Raw genomic sequence first — 19,285 nt, forward strand, 5'->3', positions numbered from 1 at the left:
TCCATGGTCAAATGATAGACTAAGTAGAAGACATTGCTGATGATAGCTGGTTTGGATCGCTCTTTTCTTGGGTTTCACAATGGATGGCAGACATTTTCAAGTTCCTTGGAGCCCTGATAGTATTGATATTGCTTGGATTCTGTGTAATCATGATAATCTCGCAATGCAAGAAGACAGCAAAGAAAGCCACAGGAATGAAGATCATGATCGATGTCGAACCAGGATGGAAAGCCAAAGACCTGACAGATGAAGAAATCAGAGACTTTGTGAAGGCCAGTATCCATGCACCTGAGGGGACAAAGCTCCTGTATCCAAAGAATCATAAAAGATGTAGGAAGATGCATCTATTGCAGTCCAAGTGGACAATGCATGCTCATGACATGGAACAAAGATGAGCATGTAAAATCAGCAGGATGCCTGAAGGGAGTCATACAAATATGGCTCCCAGAGAAGCTATTTTTCAGAAAAGGATGTCTGGATGGGATGGATGATGAGAGAGTGGTCGATGAATCGCCCAAAAGGGGGAGTGTAGAGGAGGATCCAAGTACGCCCACCTCAACTGTCCTGCCCATATAACCTGTATGTTGGAAACCAGAGTATGTGACATATGCTGAACAGTTGAAGCGACAAAGGCCAAAAGGAATCCTAGAGGCAAGATTCCCATTGAGAAAACCATACCTGCACCCAAGAAAATATGATGGTTGTTTAAATAAGATTCCCGAAGAAGCAGAGCAAATAAACAGCCAAGACATCACCAACCATCACCAGTAAACGTCCCACAGAGCTGAACTGTATATAGAAGATGCAGACACAAGAGAATGAAGATATTCTACAAGGCATCAAGAAAGTATCAAGGATAAGTGACATCTTGGGATCAAGGTGAAGTAGTTTATGCCACAGAACTGATGTCCACATCAAGCTATTTTACACGTGTACAGATGCAAAAGAAACGCAAGCAGACAAAATAATCTTGAGGCTAGCTTTATAGTGAATAGATTGCAGCAAGCGCATATATATATATATATATATACACATATGGACAAGTAAAGGATGGATGTTTCAACTACGCATTATAGCAGTGCTGGACAGTGGCAAAAAGGCCTCATTTCTAGTATGTCGCAGTTAAAAAGCAGCTTGAATTACAAAGTGAATCTCACAGACAGGGTTGGATGAGCCAAGAAGCCAAGGTCTTATCAAACAGGAGTAAACTGACATTGGATACAAATCGTGTGTAAGAACAAAACTCCTGTTCAGAAGGCACAAACAAAACAAGGAAGACGTCAGAGGTCTATTAAAAAATAGTATTTTAAATGCACTAGAAGCTCGATTTCATGGTCTCTAGACACGTGGAAGGATGAAGCTGGACGATCAAGATGGTCACACCTATGCACGAGGGCACAGCGTGCCTTCACTTCCTGAATTTCTGACAGCTAAGAATACACTCAAGGCCGAGCTTCAAAGCCTAATTGACAGTAGACCACTGAGATGATGATGGATTGATATGCTAATTGTTGGGAAGCAATGGTTAAGAAGAACTCACTAGCACCTGGATGGCCAGCCTGCATGCTGCGAGACGTAGGTAGAAAAGTACTGACAGGGGTTAGAGTGCCAACCAATTGTAGAGGACCATATAATTAAGAGTCCTATAGTTGTGTAAACCAATGGGACGTCGTACATTTAGTGACGTTCATAGTTGTCATTTTTAGGGGAGGGCTTAGTTGCCCTACCTGATGTTAAGTAACCAATTACCTTTACTCACTATCCCATACTAGCATGGATCGTAAAACGGAGGTTAACGTCACTGATGACGAGTTTTGTGTATAAAATCTCAGTTTTTACTAGAATGCATTGAGTGAGAGGATCGAGCAAGTTCGTTGATGTTCGTTGTACTTCCCTGTTTAAGATAATTGATATTAAAACAGTTTTCCTTTTGACAACTACCTGAGTCGTTTCGATTATTGATGTATGCATACAAATCTGCATCCCCATCCATCTCCAGGGTAATTGCTACTCATCTTGAAGGGCTGGGAAATCCAGTTCACAAGAGTTAGCATGGTTTGCACCAATTGCTGCCATTAAGATAACGCTACTTCGTAGAATGTTATACTTGATTGGGGCCCACCCACTTATAATCCGAAGGACATTTTTGCTTTCATTTGGAATAGGAATGGCCTAGGATATGAAGAGTCCTTTCTCGCTCCCTCTGGATGGGTGGGCTGGGTGTCCCAGGGGTCAAAAGATATCCGCTAGCCTCCTAAATCATGCCAATGTTTGTCGATTTGTACATTTCTGCTGCATTATTCTTGTTGTATTCATTATTCTTGCTGTATTCATCGCAAGCGCCCGGATGCCCTAGGGCCAGGCGGCGCTATACAAATAATAAACTAAACTAACTAAACTAAACTAATGTTAGAATGGTTGCTGCAAAACAGGAGAAAGGGATGGTGTGAGGTGGAGAAGGGGTGGGGGGGCATCGATACCATTAGCAATGCTCCCTTTTCTGGGGGCGGGGGACTAGAGAAGCCGGCAGGGAGACGCAACCTGGTGCTCATTATGGTTTTGGAATAGAGCGTTAAGAATGAAGGGATTGGTGGTGGGGTTGGGTCCGTTGTCTCCGGTATGTTTTAACTCGAGTTTGGCCCAGAAGAGAAGAACATATCTGGGGTGGATGGCATGGGGGGATAGCAATTAGGCTGAAGGATTTATGTAAAGAAGGCGTACCGCTCTCCTTCGTACAATGTAAAGCCTAATTTAATGTAAGGGCACAGGAACGCTATTGATATATGCAAGTGAGGCACAGGATAACTAACCGGGGTGTGGAGTCAACTGGAACCAGAGAACCAGGGGTTTAGAGCGGTCTATGCAAGAAGGGGACAATTATAAAGGAGTCTCGAGAATATATTAATTACTGGATTTGGACCCCAGTGGGGGAGAGGTTGTCTTACATGGATAGATTACATGGATAGATGGGAAAGGCAGTTGGGGGGGGAGGGTCGCTATCTCAGAGGAGGTGTGGGGTCAAATCTGGGCGAGGGCGCACAGATCCTCTAGATGTACCTCTATCAAAGAATCGGCATACAAAACTTGTTTCCGGTGGTATTTAACGCCCCTGCATATAAATAGAATAACTGGTGGCTCTTCTCTATGTTGAAGAGAATGTGGGGGCTGGGTGATTTAGGCCATATGTGGTGGTCCTGTCCGAACGTGCATCTACAGAAGTAGATCTGGGGTCATATTGGGGAGATCACAGGGGTTACTCTACCGATAAATCCAGTGGCTGTGGTGTTGGGGTCGGTGGTGGAGGGCAGCTACGGAGCAAGTGAAGATACGGCGGTATTGATCACCCTCTTATTGGTTGTATTGAGATTGATCTTTGCCTATCATTGGAAATCCTCTGAGGGCCCTATAGAGGCACTATGATGGATCAAAATATGGGGATTAGAGGGAACAGAAAATATATGGGCTTTGACAAATGGAAATTATCAAACATTTTAAGAATATGGATGCCTTTCATGAGAAAAATGAGAAAGAACGATTGAGAACAGATGCATTTCAGGCCTCGCCTTCTGGGGAATTTCTTCTATATTCCGAGAAGGACACTCATGAACACTGTAAGGAACTCATGGTGGCAACAGTAAAGACAGACACAAGTGATCACAGTTCAAGGGTGTTTATTAAACTGTAAATGCAGGGTTGGAAAATGCCTAATCTAAACCGAAATCTAAAATGGGAGCAAGCTTCACCATCAAATGAAAAATAAGGCAGTCCTTGTGACGTTGTGTCAAAATAAAAGGGCGTATACTAAAGAAAAACCTATTGGCAATTTATTACAACTAATTACAGAAAGAGTGTGGTATAGGGTTTCAAATAAGGAAAGAAGTGTTCCCCACATTTTCAGCACAGGACAAGGTGGAACTTTGGAGGACAGCACACGCTCGAGCTTTCTTAGCACGAGCTGACAGTTCCGTTCCAGCTATCAGGTTCTTCGATGGTTAAGTCACTTTTCAATAAAAAGGCCCTCATTAGGACCCTGGCATTGGACCATGGTGCTAATAGCACCATGGTCCATGCCGGTAACTTACCGACTCCGCCATGGCGGAATGGGGAATTACCGCCCCATTCCGAGGTTGGCGGGGCGGTAATTCCCCATGCCGCCATGGCCCTTCCCCATTCCCATTTTTGCCCCATGGGGCTCAATGGGAATGGGGAAGGCGCCAAGTACGGTGCCGCAAATTGCGGCACCGTACTTAGCACCAAGGTCCCTTTGCAGGTTGGATTTTTAACGCCTGCAAAAAGCAGGCGTTAAAATCGCCAACCCGCAAAGGGACCTCGTAATCAGGCGTTATGGGGTTAGCGGCGCCGCCACCTTTTACAGCACCATTAACCCCTTAACGCCAGGGTTGTAATGAGGGCCAAAGTCTTTTGCCTTTGAGGGCCTGATGTGTTCAACAACAACAAAAAATGTTCTGTTCCACGTTTGGCTTTGGGTGACTGCTTCACCCCTAGGTCCCCCTCCTCCGGGCGCAGACCCTTCACAAAATTGTATTCAACAAATCAACTGAACAGTTCCTTTTTCAATGAACTTTAACTCCACCCCCAGATCTCCCTCATTCGGATTCGGACCCCTTTCAGAGCTTAGCCTCCCTTTTTTGGGTTCAATGTGGCTTTTCTTAATTTCACGAATCTTAATTTCTTTTTAAACAGTTCTTCGGGCTTCGCCCCTATTGTCGGCTTCCCTCTGCCGGGTTAATTCTCGTCAACTTTTACAGACAATTCACTGTGGACACCCCTTGGTCAGGTTTACTTGCATCCACATACTATTCTGGTTGTCGGCTTCCCTCTGCCGGGTTCACTGTCGCCAACTTCTACAGACAGTTCACTAAGGGGATTTTAGATTTCGCCCCTGTCTCGTTAGCATCCCTCCACCGGGTTCACTCTTGCCAACTTTGCAACACACTGTTCATGTACTCATTTTCACCATGCAGGATTCATTTCCCTTAGCTTTTACAATCATCTGTCGGTCAAAGAATTTCAACCGTACAGAGGATTTTACAAGACCCTTGTATGACCACTTTGACCTATCTTTGCCTCTTCCCAAGGCCTTCAGGTTACAGTAGTCTCTACCTTCGCCCAGTGTTTCCTGTGTGAGCACCCATGTGGTGCTGGACGCCTCTATTGCTGGTCTTCCCCCTTTTTTCTCAATTGTCTCTTTATAACTTTCAAAAGTTCAAATTAGCAGTTGGATACTTTTCGTTCAACACATTTCGGTTTCTTATCAACTCTCTCCTTGACTCAATGGCTGTGATGAACTGCTTGGCTTTCTTCTCCTTTGAGTCAAGGTTTGCACCACGCAGACCAGCGTTTCCCTCCCTCCCCTGGCTTGGTTATCAGCGGAGGAGGGTCTTGTGTACCGTAGACATCTGTTGCAACCCACGCTGGCCTTTGTTCGCTGTCTTATATTTCCATCTGCGGATGTTTCACAGGCCTGGATCGGAAAGGGCAAGGTCACTTCTCTCCTTGTCACCCTCTCGTTATTCGCCATCTTTCGCCTGCTCTTGAACTGCCGTGCAGAGTTAGCTCTCACGTCGTGTGGTCTGCCTTGCTCGTATTGCGCTCGTGTGCTCCACCTTTTATCCCTGTGGGGAAACGAAAGGGCCGTCAGGTGTGTGTGTGATTCTTGTCAATTGCCTGACTTTGCCTGACCCTTGTGTCGGGACGTGTCAGGTAAACAGCTCTAGGGTTACTCTCAAAGGGGAGAGGGGTTGGTAGATTTAGAAGTGTGAGATTGGTGGGGTTTGCAAAGCAACCAGGTTTGAGCGGGATTATTATCATGAAATAAACAAGGGTGTTTGTGGGAACGGTAGTGTTTTATCTGAGCAGGTTAGGAATGCAGGAAATGATAATCAGAGGGACAGGAAAGAAAATAATCCAGAGTATTCGGGTATGTAACAGAAAGACAGGAATTCTGGGAGGTATAGTTTCACATGGCGCTGGAGTTTGAGTTCTTAAAGAGTTTACTATAGACAGATGGTTTGTTGGCTTTGGCTAAGGGAGATTAATTGAGAGGAAGGGGGATAGATCTGGAGCAGTCTACAAAAGCTTCCTAGACTTTACCCTCCTCACCTTCTCGCATGGTAAAATACTGCACCCCCCCCCCCTTGCAGAGGCGTTGCTGGGGGGGGCAAGGGGGCTATAGCCCCTGTTCTTTTGGTTATAGCTCCGGATAGAATCTCAGGTGCTACAACCAAAAGGCTAACTAGCCCCCAGTCCCGACAGTATCAACATTAGTGTAGCCCCGGGTCTTTTCCAGACCTAGCAACACCCCTGCCCCCTTGGTTATTTCCCCCAAGCACAACCCTGGGTTCCCCTACCCAGGTGATCCTGCCTCTTCCGTCCACCCCCAGCGTTTTGATCTGAGAGCACCAGCCCTTCCCTGGCCACCTTATGTTTAAGTTTAAAACCCAGGAGTTGGCAGATGGTTGATATAGGAGAACAATGTTATATCTCGTGTCTCTCTTTGATGTGGTTGTTAAAGCAATGTCTTTAACTCTTGTATACACAACTGACTGCTGAAGATAAATGAAGTTTAAAAAAAAAAGAAAATACATATGCCCTCCACCAACAGAGAAGATCCTGTCCCAGAGTTTGGGAATGGGTAAATAATCAGTTTGCCTAACCCGAGCCTGGTCCCAGGATTCCACTAGGTTCAGCAGTCTCAGTCTCATTTTCAACCCGGCGAAAGACACTGCCAGCACGCATGATGCCATCAGACTGAGAAGTCACTGAAACCACCAGACAGGTGATTGTGGCTTAGAATTAGCCCGACTGTTCTTCTGATATTGGCTTTCCGGTCTTCTGTTGGAAAAACCGGACACCTGGTAGAGTCCCACAGTAAGCTTTTGAACTGTATCAATTACTTGTGAACCAGCTGAGACTTCTTTGGATTGACTGACAGTCCCAGCACCAGACTCAATAAATCCAGTAGAACCTGAGAAGATGCGGACGCTTCCACGGCCAAGAGCAGCAACTCGTCGTAAATGCAGATGCCTTTCATGCAGATATGAACTCAGATTGCCAACATGAGTTTTATTGATACCCTCTGTGCAGAATTCAGGCCAAAGAACAACAATCTGTTCTGAAGTGGGAATCCCCAGTGAGAGACAAAGACACTTTCTGTGTGGAGGTCAAATCGGGACATGCAGATATGCATCCTTCAGGTTCACGGCAGATCTAAAATAAATACACATTTATTGAAGAGGAACAGATAAGCACAGGTGTCTTTTTTTTGTTTAGTGCGATAGGTCTAACAAAGTTCTCAGGCCTGCCTGGTTCTTTAAAGTGAACTGTGAATAGTCTGGAGTAAAAGCCCTAGCCTTTCTCTGAAATGAAAACAGATTCCAAAGCCCTTGTATTGAGAAGATGTTGTACTGCCTGCACAGCGAGGAGAAACCATGCTGATAGAGACTGAGAACAGGGAGAGAACAGTAGAAGGCCCAGCCTTTAGCCCCTCAACTACAGACCCCACACAAAAATCCATGGAAATAGAAGAGCACCCTCACACTTGTGGACCTGGATGCAAACTTCAGTTCTGCTTCCGTTTTGTCAGAGTAGATGGGGGAGCGTGTTCTGAGAAGAAATCTTTGGGCATGGCCATGTGCATCTTGCGTGGAACACTAGGCAAATGGTCACGCTGTCTTTGCATCAGTTTTCAGAATCTGTAAAACCTCTGGGTGTTCTGGATCTAGAGACTTGCCTCAAGCCCAAAGAAGACAAAGCCAACCTGGGCATATTTGGTCAAAATGTCCAAAGACTTGGTGTGAGTGTGGAATTGTTTTTACTAGTCAGCTCCTCATCAATCGTGCTGTGGAATCAATTTGTGCATACAAAGGGCAGATTTGGGATTTTTTCATGCATGTCCTGCAAGAAACTTGATGAGTGTAATCAAGCCATTCTTCTCATATCTGCTCCCAGGCAAAGGTCTGTGGCCGTAATGTTAATGTGATTTGTCAAGGCTTTGATAAGGTTTTGTGTAACAGTTCATACATCCACAAGACTGGTCCGAAAAGCCAGCTGCTGTTCTTGGGGAAAGTCCACTGAGAACCCTGCCAATTCTATCACAGGTTGGCGGCCACTGGTAGAGCCATCAGCATTCAACTGTGAGCGATAGAGGGCAACTAAAGCATTAGGCAACTGTTCCTATTTACCCAGAGGGTTGGAGGAAGAAGTAAAGGAACAGGATTCGGAAACTCCCTTATGAAAAAGATAGGCTGATGGCACCACCAATGACTAAGGCATAGGATGCCAAGATAAGTGAATTATGTCAGAGGCCGTGGATCAAGTTTTGTATTCATGAGCCTCAGAGAATGTGGCTGGTTCCAAACCTTAACAGCTTCTGCCATCCTATCGTTATATAGAGGAACTCCTGATTTATCCCCAAGGTCGACAACTCCAGACATCACACCAGCCTCTGTGCAAGATCCTTCTGGGGTAGGGAGACACAAACTCAGCTCTCTCCGCCGAGACGCTCATGAAAAGTCCAAGTATAGGAGGGATGTTATTTTCTCCTTGAGGGTCTGAAGGAGGCCCTTCTGCACAGGGGTTGAAGCCCAAATTAACTATAATAACCCCATGATCCAAAGGGGCCTCCCCTGGCTAAAGTGCTCTATTGTTGTCTTCTCCATAGGAACCAGCACTGGTGTAGGATCTTTGCTGAGGAGGTAGCAGAGGGGGCAGAGAACACATTTGTGTCTGAGGACACATCTTATTGATAAACCCATCAAAATGGGAGGTATTAGCTGGTGATCTCATTAGGATCTGGAATCGGTCAAAGAACCAGTCCCCAGAAGTGACCTGTGAAGAAGTAGCTGCTGAGGCAGGGATCCAAAAGGCCAATGAGTAGTCCAGAGAAGAGTACCAGTACAACTGTCAAGGGTGCCCCGATGATGGATTAGCAAACCAAAGGTAGCTTTGTGGAGGTGGACAGGTTGTGCAATAAGTGGTGGTACTCATGTGGGGGTAGGGAGGGGGGTCACAGAGGGGGTTCCATCCCACTTGAATGAAGGGACCAGACCTTGTGGGCCAAATCCTTGGGGGAAGCCTCAGAGTCTTGAGGAGACGACACTGCCAATAAAGAATCAGTTGTGGTCAAAGTGGCGCTTGATGTTGCCTTTGAGCGAGCCGCCATTTTCTCTGTTGAGGCTTCTGATGCAGTAGAGGGTATTGGATCTTTTGGAATTTCTTGTTGCTCCATGCTTAATGAAGTCCTTAGAAACCATCCCAGTAGAGGTTGTGGAGACCTCAGAGCATACTCCAATAGAGGGGCTTGAAGGAGCCATGGGCTGAAAGAAGGCCCCAACAGACCTTCTGTCCTAACAAATTGATGGCCTTGGGGTTGTCCCAGGTAGAGTGATGAGGAACAGCAGAAGAACCTGCCTCGCTGGGGTATCCTAGAAAATATGGGGCCATTTGCCTTTACTACTCAGGTTTCAACAAAGCATTGCAGATGTTATGCCTAGAAGATGCCTTCCCAGCTTTCAAGCCCTTTCCTTAAAGCCTTGTCTGAAAGTGCATTGTGCACAGATCCCGTGCAGGAAGGTGGTCAGGACTGAGATACTCCAAAAAGAGGGACTGCGGGTCATGGGTAGTGACACTTTCACGACCTATAGACAGAAAAAACAGATTTCACCACAGATATAAAAACAGGAGAAGGAAAAGCAGTTGCCAGAAAAAGAATTGAACATTTGAAGAACCGTGAAGTGCCTCGTCCATGCGGTAGAAAGGTACTGGCAGCCTCATCCGCATGCAACAGGATCATGCCCCATGCATGCGCAAGCTCCATCCCTAAATTCAAATTTGGAGGAAATGTTTTGCTTTGCAAATGCGCTGGTCTTGTCCCACTAGGACAGACATTCATGAGTTTGAAGGTAAGGGAACGTGACATGGAAGTATAATGGTGCACAAGAGTGCACCCAAAAAGAGTAAAATAAAGTTACCACTACCACCACCACTACCACAAGCTTCTCTGGCCATCACTGTATATGGGACAAATATCTATGCAGCCAAAAGAAAGGGGAAACCACAAGGGAGTTAGTAGTGCTACACCACTGAGTTAAATGGGGGGCAGGGTACCCCTGCACCAATTGCCTTATGGACCCCCAGTGCTCCTAAAACTAAAGGAGTTAAGCAATGGAGTGAGGTTAAAAATATCTCACTCCCCAAAATCAGATCAGTGACACCCATCCGTCAGTAGATATGCTAGAAATCCAATTGAAAACGATTAGAATGCTGATAAAAACTCTCACCTAAGCTAGAGAACTTCCATTATGGTCTTTAAATCTCTACATGATCTAAGGCTACTCCATTAGCGGAACCGTGCTGTCCGCCAGATGGCAACTATGCACCACATAAGCTACTCAAAGGCCATGCTTTGCATCACTCCTAGAATGCTTCACATGACGATGCTGTGGGCCAACCTCTTTGTTATTGTGATGTCACATAGGTGATGGGGATTAGTGAACAGACACAAAACATATAATAGTGCAAGGGCACAATAATATACAGGGATAGCAAAAAGTGCAACCGAGCTGTATCAGAATAGATGCAATCAATTTCTTAGCTAAGGTGGCAGGCCAACCGCAAGGTTGAAAATGGCTTTCTTGAAGCCTTAGTATGTGCTAGGGATCCCTCCCCGGGTTAACTGTTCATTACAACCAAGGGTGTAGGTAAAGTCTTGGGTTTCCAATTATCTGGGACATGCCCTGTGTAAAATCTGTTTTGTTTGGGGTGGGTGTTTATGTGGATACCTCCCCTTTCTTTCTCCTCTCCTTTTGTGACGTTGACTTACTGGTCATTGGACTATCCTTCTCTTACAGGTTCTCCGACTCGTTGGAAGCATCTAAATCTCGGGTGCAGGGAATCGGGGTATTGAGTAGCAGACTTTGCAGGTCCTAATGTCCTAGATGGGGATGCAGACAGCATGGTGGGACAAGAAGAAAGTGGCCAACTACTATACCTCCTATGATTCCTTCAATCTTGACTCCCCCACGTATCCTCAATTCTCTCAGCCAGAACTTGCCAAGTTCCTCTTGCAACCACATCCCAGCTTTCCGGACCACTACCTGCTGGTCTTAATTCCTTCATGAAATACTCCTCTTGTTCCTTTGATCATCCTCGTGATCACTGCTTCATCAACTCCTTGTCCCTTTTCTGTTTTTCCATCTCTGTTCTTCACCACCCATCATTGGTGTATTCTCCTTTAAACTAATTACACTCTTCATTGCCTTCTTCACCCCTGCAGGCATCTTCCTTAGAGTTCAGATTAGCTTGTCCTTCCCCGTGGGCAATTCTCACTTTGCCTTCCACATGGTAGCCCTCCAGACTCTATGGGTTAAGGGAACTCAGGTGTGCAGACTTGGTATATGGAACTTGGGGGTATTGTTAGTTCCATGGGCCTGGGTAGGTCTCTAGTGTCTGCTGGACGACAACTTCAAGAACCGTACTCTGCCACTTTAGTTCCTAATTTTATTTTCTTTAGGTCACTGGTGTAGGGACAGGCTTGTTGGTCTTATGCCTTCCCCTTTCCACCCACCCTCATCCAGAGGATGGTTTACATATCTGATGTGGGAATTGGGGCTGGCTAGTGACTCCTCTTGGGTGGTCCTCTCTCCTCCGTCACACCCTAATCCTGCCCCTGCCCCTGGATGGATTTCTTGAGTCTATATGTTCTTAATTGTATGAGAATGGAGGCCTTGCACAATGGATGGGAAACAGGAGTTTCCCGGCCTAATTCAAGTCCCTATTTCCCCCTACATGGATAACATTCCTGCGCCTGAGCGAGGGCACCAAGCATGCCTGTAACGACAGATTAGCAATATTTGTCCCCGCCTCCTTTGTGAAGGATGAGGGGTCACCCCCTCAACCCCTGAGGCCGCAGATAACAAACATGGGGAGCGGGGGACACTCCGCTCCTCATGTTCAGGTAAGTTTATGTGTATGTAGGTCAAACAATGAAGCTAAAATGTACAGCAAAAAGTAGGTCAAAAAGGCAAAATGATTTAAAAAAACCAACCAAATTGGGTAATACCCCGACAGACCATATTCCCTCAATTCACTTAAATGATCTGCAGCTGCAAAGGTTAGGGGTGTGGTCAAGGAGGGGATTACGGGAAGAATATGGGTTAGAAAAGAAACGTTAATGTATGGCAAAGTGAACGAAGAAGAAATAAAAGCATACTACCCAAGTCACTGGCTTCAGAAGAAGTGCTAGCACTGTGCAATGGGGGGAACAAGATTTCCTTGACCCATATAGTCTCCTCCTCTCAGGTGTAGGGGGCGGTGCTCCTTAAAGGGACCCTGTGTCTAGTTGGTGCCATGTGACCGTTACCTTCCCTGCCTAGTGAATCAATCTAGTGAATCATTCACTAGATTGGGGAGGCAGCTGCCCCCCTTGGTCATTCCATTACAGATTTTACAGTAAGGGAGGGGGACTTGCTTCTTTTGATAGTTGTATTGTGTACAGTTATGTTATTCTATTCAGTTTTTTATTTTTTTAAACTTTCTTTATCATGCTTGACATCACAACAAGAGAGTTGGTAACTCACAAATAGCAGGTAAATATACAATCAACATACATAGTATGACATCGGATCATATCTAGTGGACGGGAGTCAGCAAGTGGTGTAATGATCCCAGCTAAACAAAGTGCAGTGGCAGTTAAGGCAGTCAAATCAAGTAGGTGTCAGAGCTGGGGGAGAGAGAACGCCAGGATCATCCTCAGTGTCTGCCGACAGGGAGGAGTCATAGGAGCAGAATGGAATCCAAATATTTCTGGATCTTGACGTTGTTGGTTGTTTGCGGTGCCGCCCAGTCCTCCTCGTGCACGAGGCCCAGGTGACGGCCCGAAGCCACTGAAGCATGTGTGGGGGCCCCAGGGCGGAGCCAGAGCAACAGGTTACAAAGAACTGCTAGTAGCATACATAGTCCAGTGAGTTTTCTGGAGTCACGGACAAGTCCAGGGAGGTCATGAAAGAGGCATGCCAGAGGGGATGGGGTGATAGTGTAATCTAGGATTTAGGACATAGTACAGCATACCTCCTCCCAGAACTGGGAAAGACGTGGACAGGACCACATCATATGTATGTAGTTCGCATCATCTGAATTACATCTGGGACAGCGGGGGGGGGGGGTGGTACTTTGACATATGGTGCAGTCTGATTGGGGTATAGTGGAACCTGTGGAGTACCTTAAGTTTGATCAACTTAAAGCACGAGTTGAACGAGATGTCATGAATGCGAGCGCACATGCGATTCCAGCGCTGATCAGTTATTTCGATTTCTAGGTCCTCACCCCAGGTCTGTCAAAAAGGGGGATGGCCTTGGACTGCAGGAGGGTATATAATCTGGAGACCTTCCCCTTGAAGGACATAGTGTTCAGGATTTCAGACAATATAGGATCATCTGGGGGGATTACAGGAAAGTCCTGGTACCTGTTCTTAAGGGAGCGCCAGAGACCCGCATATTGAAGCCAGTGGGAGGGTTTCCTATGCAGAGCTACTGGCAAATATGGCTATTCGAGGAAGTTACCCTGGTCAAAAACATCTCGGGCAGTCTCAACGCCTGTGTCGGACCAAATACGTGTTGTGGTGGGGGATACTCGGGGAGCCTCCGGGAGAAAATTCAATGTGGCTAGTTTTAAGCGGACCGCCCCAGAGTGCCACAGAAAGGTATTCACAGTGCAGGTCAATGGTTGAAAGAATTTGCGGCCAGTCCATAAAGGGATATTAAGGAACCTGTAGAGGAGTTGAAGGAGTATGCCAATCTTCCCTGCAAGGGAGATTGGTCATTTAGCCCAGCCTGTACATTTCCTGATAAGGGTGGTCAGGTATTTCCCAAAACTGGCTATATATAGGGGATTTCATTGGCGAGCGACCACCACAGGTAATCTTGGACTGTGACCATGCGAAACCCAAAGGCTCTGGGGGGGAAACAGAATAGATTTAGAACAGTTGACCTTTAGACTCGAGATCTCGCCGAAGTGGACGACATCGTCTAAAATAGGGGTGAGATTTTCTGTTGGAAAGCGAATGAAGAGGATGGCGTCATCAGCATACAAGGAGATGATCTCAGGGGAAGCAGACAGTCTCAAACCTCTATGTGCATGCATTTGACGTATCCTGTCAGCAAAGGGCTTGATGGCTATAGCAAAGATCGGGGGTGAGAAGGGACAGCCCTGCCTCGTGCCCCTGGCTATTTGGACACAGGACTGAAAGCAGGGTCCAAAGTTGCTCTTCTCAAGGACTCACCAGAGGAAGCTCCAGGAAACAGAGTCTAATGCTTTCTGCGTGCGTGTTCGGATCGATCTTGGCGAGGATATTGAATAGCCGACGGAGAATGAGGGAGGTAGAGCGCCCGGGGATAAACCCAGATTGATCTGAATGTGTAATATTAATATATGACATGTATGGGGCCAGTCTTAAAGCCGGCACTTTAGCATAGATCTTAACATCACAATTGATGAGAGAATGAGGCCGGTATGAGCCAAATAGAGAAGGGGGTTTGCCAGGTTAGTACAGAAATGTTGGCTTCACGAAGGGAGGGAGGGAGAACGCCCAATTCACATGCCACCTCCCACAGAGTGAATAGTTGGGGAACCAGGTGGGCCTTGAAGTGTTTTTAAAATTCAACTGGAAGGCCGTCGGTACCCGGGGCCTTACCAGAGGCCAGGGAATCTATGGCCCTGGAAATTTCTGCAGGTGTAATTGGGTTGTCTAGGGAATCCCTAGTCTCGGTAGAGAGGACGGAGAGTGGCAAACTATTCAAGTATGCTTCGACCTCGGTCTCTTGAGACATTGTCAGCACTGGAATAGAGCGATTCATAAAATGAACGGAATTCAGTATTAATATCTTGCAGTGATAGGACCAAAGTGCCATCAGTCCTCTCTATAGCCGGAATGTAGGGTGAATTGGACTCCTGGCGGAGTAGCCTAGCCAAGACACGGCCAGGGCATTCCCCCTCCTCGAATCTGCGACCTGAATGGGGGTTGTCTAGGAACTTCCTCTCCCGTTCCGCGTGGGAGCGGAATGTATCAAGTTCTGTTCCAATACTAGAGAGGGCATCGGGTAGCTGAGAAGAAGCGTACTGGGCCTCAAGGGAGGAGAGTCGAGATTCACTCTCTGATATATCCCTATGGATCACTTTAAGGATACCCGACTCTTTGGAAATCGCTATGCCCCTGATGTAGATTTTGAACGACTCCCAAAGGTTAGCTTGCGTGTGGACTGAGCCAGTGTTTAATGCAAATAAGTCATCTATGACAGTTCCCAGTTCTGTCTCAAAGGCAATATCTAACAAGGAATAATAATAATAATAATTTAGCATTTATATAGTGCTATGAGCCCACAGGTATCTGAGCGCTGCTTATTATTACCCACGGTGTGTGGTGCTAATTTATTGACCTCGGAAGGAAGAAAGGCTGAGTTTGGCCCTGCCGGGATTCGAACCTGCTTCAGCAGGTTCTGCACAGATGTCAAAGCGAGCGCTCTACTCGCTGTGCTATCAGACCGGGAATGAGGTTTCAACCTCCATGTACGGGCTCCATTGTTGTCTTTACCCCATCCAAGAGAGATAGTTATTGGGGAATGGTCAGAGAACGTTCTGGGGAGGATCGCCATGTGTGTGATGTTTCTGATGAGCATGTCCGGGACAAGCCATCTGTCAATTCGTGAATGTAATTCATGTACCGAGGAATAGAAGGAGTATGCACCGGAATTTGGGTGGGCCAGCCTCCATGCGTCTGACATCGTTAACTGGGCCTGCACTATGATATTTTTAGCTGCTATGGAGAGTTGACAGGGTCTGGAACCCGATCTATCGAGATCCACATCCAAAATAGTGTTAAAGTCTTCACCCCAGAGGATGGGGAGAAGGGGGAACCCAGAAAGCAGGGATGACAAATACGTGTAGAAATCGGGGTCATCCATGTTGGGGCCATATACGTTAAGCAGTACAACCTCTCTGTTCAGCAAGGTCCCAAACAACAAGACATAGCGACCTAGGGGGTCGACGTGCACCACCTTATGCTGAAACTTGAGGCTCTTGTCTTTCAGGATCATGACTCCACAGTTCTAGGTGGAGTAATGGGTATAGTAACGTTGGGGGCCCCATGTTTTAGCGAACCTCTCGCATCCCTCAGAGCGAGCATGGGTTTCCTGTAAGAAAAGCAATTTAACGTTGTACCGTTCAACATAAAACTGCAATTTACGCATTATGGCGTAGTTACGCAGTCCCCCCCCCCGACGTTTCTGCTCATGCAAATAAGGCCGTCTTCAGCCATAATGACCGATGGTGGGAATTAATAGTACCGGATTAGGAGTCGGGACACAGGACCTAGTTGAATGTAAGTGGGACCCCGATCTATATGTGCAAATCTGGGCATGTTTGGGTACTCTAGTTCCCTGTCGTGTGCCAAGCAACTTTCAACAAAACACCCCCACAAACCTCCCCCACCCCCACCCCTCTCTCAATCAGAGAGGTGAAACCCCAGGCAACATCTAACAGAGCCAAGGACAGTGGCAGCATCGCCTGGGGGGCTGTGCGCTGGCCATGGGCGGCGATGCTTCCGAGATAGGGAATTGACTAGGCATTACGTGGTGCATAGTATGTAAACAATGAATAACAGGTAGAAGAAAGGAGAAATCTTGTGAGACAGAGCTAGATATTGGATAATCCGGAGTATGCAGAAGACTGTGGGGTCCGACAAACAAGATCCAGCACTGCATCTGGTATTGTCACACAATCTACAAGAATCAGACCTGAGTGGCTCCAGTATCTGGGACGTGCGTGGTCACCCCGGGAAATGTTTGTCGATACATTTGGAGCCCTCCTCAAGGATGAAGAAGATTTTATTTGAGTGTTCAATCCTGAGTTTAGCAGGGTAAAGCATTGAGTATTTGACTCCCAGGTCCCGTAGCCTCTTCTTTGTGGCTAGGAAGGCCTTAAGCTCCTGCTGGACAGAAATGAAAAGTCAGGTTATAGGTGGACTTTGGAAGAGCCGAGGAAAAGATCCCTCTTGGCTCTCGCTGCACGTAGCAGTGAGTCTCTATTCCAGTAGTTTAAAACTCTTGCAATGATAGGGCGAGGAGGTGCCCCCGGCCTGGAATTTGGTGTCAAGGCGCGATGGGCTCTCTCTATTGAGAACTGCAGGGAGAGTTTCAGGGAATCGAGAAGCATAAGCAGGGTGCGTTCGACGAAATCTTTAATGGGGCCGTCAATCTTATCTTCTGGGACCCTGATGATGCGCAGGTTGTTGCGCCTGGAGCGCAATTCAAGGTCCTCATTCTTCTCGTCAATGTCCAGGACCTGTCTAGAGAGGGCAGTCAACTCCGCCCGAAGGACGGCAATGTCATCTTCGGCTACCCGACCCTCATCTCCACATCCGCCACCCAGTTGTCAGTTTTTTTCATATGGGCCTTGATCGACGATATGGTGCCATTCATGTAATCCAGTTTGGAATATAGTGCTGTAAATCCCTTGCGCATGTAATCCATCATCTTTTGAGATTCAGTGGATTCCGACGTGGTAGGCTCAGGTTCGGGCGTGGGGTTCCCCGGTTTTGGTGTCACCTTTGTGAACATATTGATGGAGCTCTGTTTCCTGTTCGCTCCTTTAGTCATGGTACCACCCGCTCCCAAGGATGGGGAGCTGTGTCGCGTCCAAGGAGCGGCAGTGATCGATTCGGGCCACGGGACCAGGTTTCAATAGGTGGCAGAGTTGTCGAACACAGAATGCAGGAAGGGGAATGATCTCAAGAAGATGTATCTCACAGGTTGATATTGTACAGGGCAGTCTCAGCAGTAGTGGGGTCAGTTAACTGTGACAGAGCAGGTCGCTCAGTCGAGCCAAGGCGCTGTTAACGCCTCAAAGTTCTGGCCCAGGTCGGGCCTGAGTTAATTGTGGCATCCCCGTACAACGGAATTAAATGAAGCGTTAAATGCGAACCAAGTGGCCAGGGGGTCTCGGGTGAAGTAAAGTCAAGTGATCTTTTGCGCCTGGAGCCAGGAACACAGCTATCCCTGCACCGCGGCTCAGATCCGGCGTTGGGCGCCGCTCCCCGCAGCGATGGAGCCATCGGCCGTTAGTGTGGGTTATCTAGGGGGCTTATCTGTGGAGCAATCTGTGGCCGGCCAATGACTCCGGGCGCTGCGGAGTGAGTACATTCCAATAAAGCAGCAGAAGGTTCCTCTCACACTGGGAGGTATTAGAAACTCACAGCCACCCAGAGCTATAGGGCACAGCCCCAGCGCCAGTCGCCAACAGAAATCTCAATGGGAGGGGAAAGGCCCGGGGGCTAGTACAAGGCGGATCAGTAATATGAGCTGGTGTGGCCCGAAGGAATGAACCAGCCCACAAGAGTATGGACTGTGCGCTCCCACGTACTGTGGGGCGAGGGCAGCACTGACGGTAGACCAGGCGGTGTGCCGTTATAGTTGGTTGTGAGTGAATTGGGATTTCCACAACGATTTAAACCCCCAACACAGATGACCGACAGACCCAGGGATGGTACAGCAGTCATGGGTAGATGGACTCACAGCGCGTGTTACACCGGCAGCCGTGTTACGAAAGGCCCCCCTTGTGGTGGCAGGTGAAGTGCCGTGGAGTCTCGTCCTGCGGGACCCTGGCAAGAGCGTCCAGGCTGCTAGCCGGGAGCCCCAGCAATAGGAGGACTGCAGGTAGTAATGCCGTTAAAGGTCATGTTAGAACGCTGTTGCAGTTTCAACATCCGCAGGGCAATACAAGTAATGCAGACTATGGTGGGGGTAAGCAGCAATGTGCCACAGAACAAGTGCAGTATGCCTTCCACGTGTTGCCTTAATAATGCGGTTGCAGCCCGTGGGGCAGGCGGACTGGTGTGCACCAAATCTGCACTCTATGTCACAGGCAGCAGGGCCCCGTACCTGGAATCCCAGCAAGGGATTGATGCATCAGCTCCGATGCAGCCGGTCCGGTGCGGCAAGTAGGGTCCCCTAGCGCCAGCCAGGGGGGACAGTATCCGAAGACTGGGGGCTTCCCGAGGTCCACAGCGCAGGATCAGAGCAGCCCCGGACAAGTGAGGCGCAGCATCCGCAGGCACCGGGAGCCCAGTACAGGGCGGTGGGCCGGGCGCCAGAGCACAGTGTAGGCTCTGTTTGGGTAGACAGGCCCGGCTCTGCCAAAGCACATGCTGCGGGAGATCGGGAGGTGTGGGGGGGGGGCCAAGCTGCATTGACGTGAATGGCTTTCTGGTTAAGCC

General features: G+C 47.7%; 1 protein-coding gene across 1 annotated transcript in view; it reads right to left on the reverse strand.

The window, feature by feature from the left end:
• EPG5 (ectopic P-granules 5 autophagy tethering factor) overlaps positions 1-19,285 on the reverse strand; it is a 2,517,217-nt gene that overhangs the window by 2,016,365 nt on the left and 481,567 nt on the right. The gene's annotated exons all lie outside the window — the stretch shown is intronic.

Source organism: Ambystoma mexicanum, chromosome 6p (assembly GCF_040938575.1).
Source record: "Ambystoma mexicanum isolate Mex_15411 chromosome 6p, UKY_AmexF1_1, whole genome shotgun sequence".
Lineage (NCBI taxonomy): Eukaryota > Metazoa > Chordata > Amphibia > Caudata > Ambystomatidae > Ambystoma > Ambystoma mexicanum.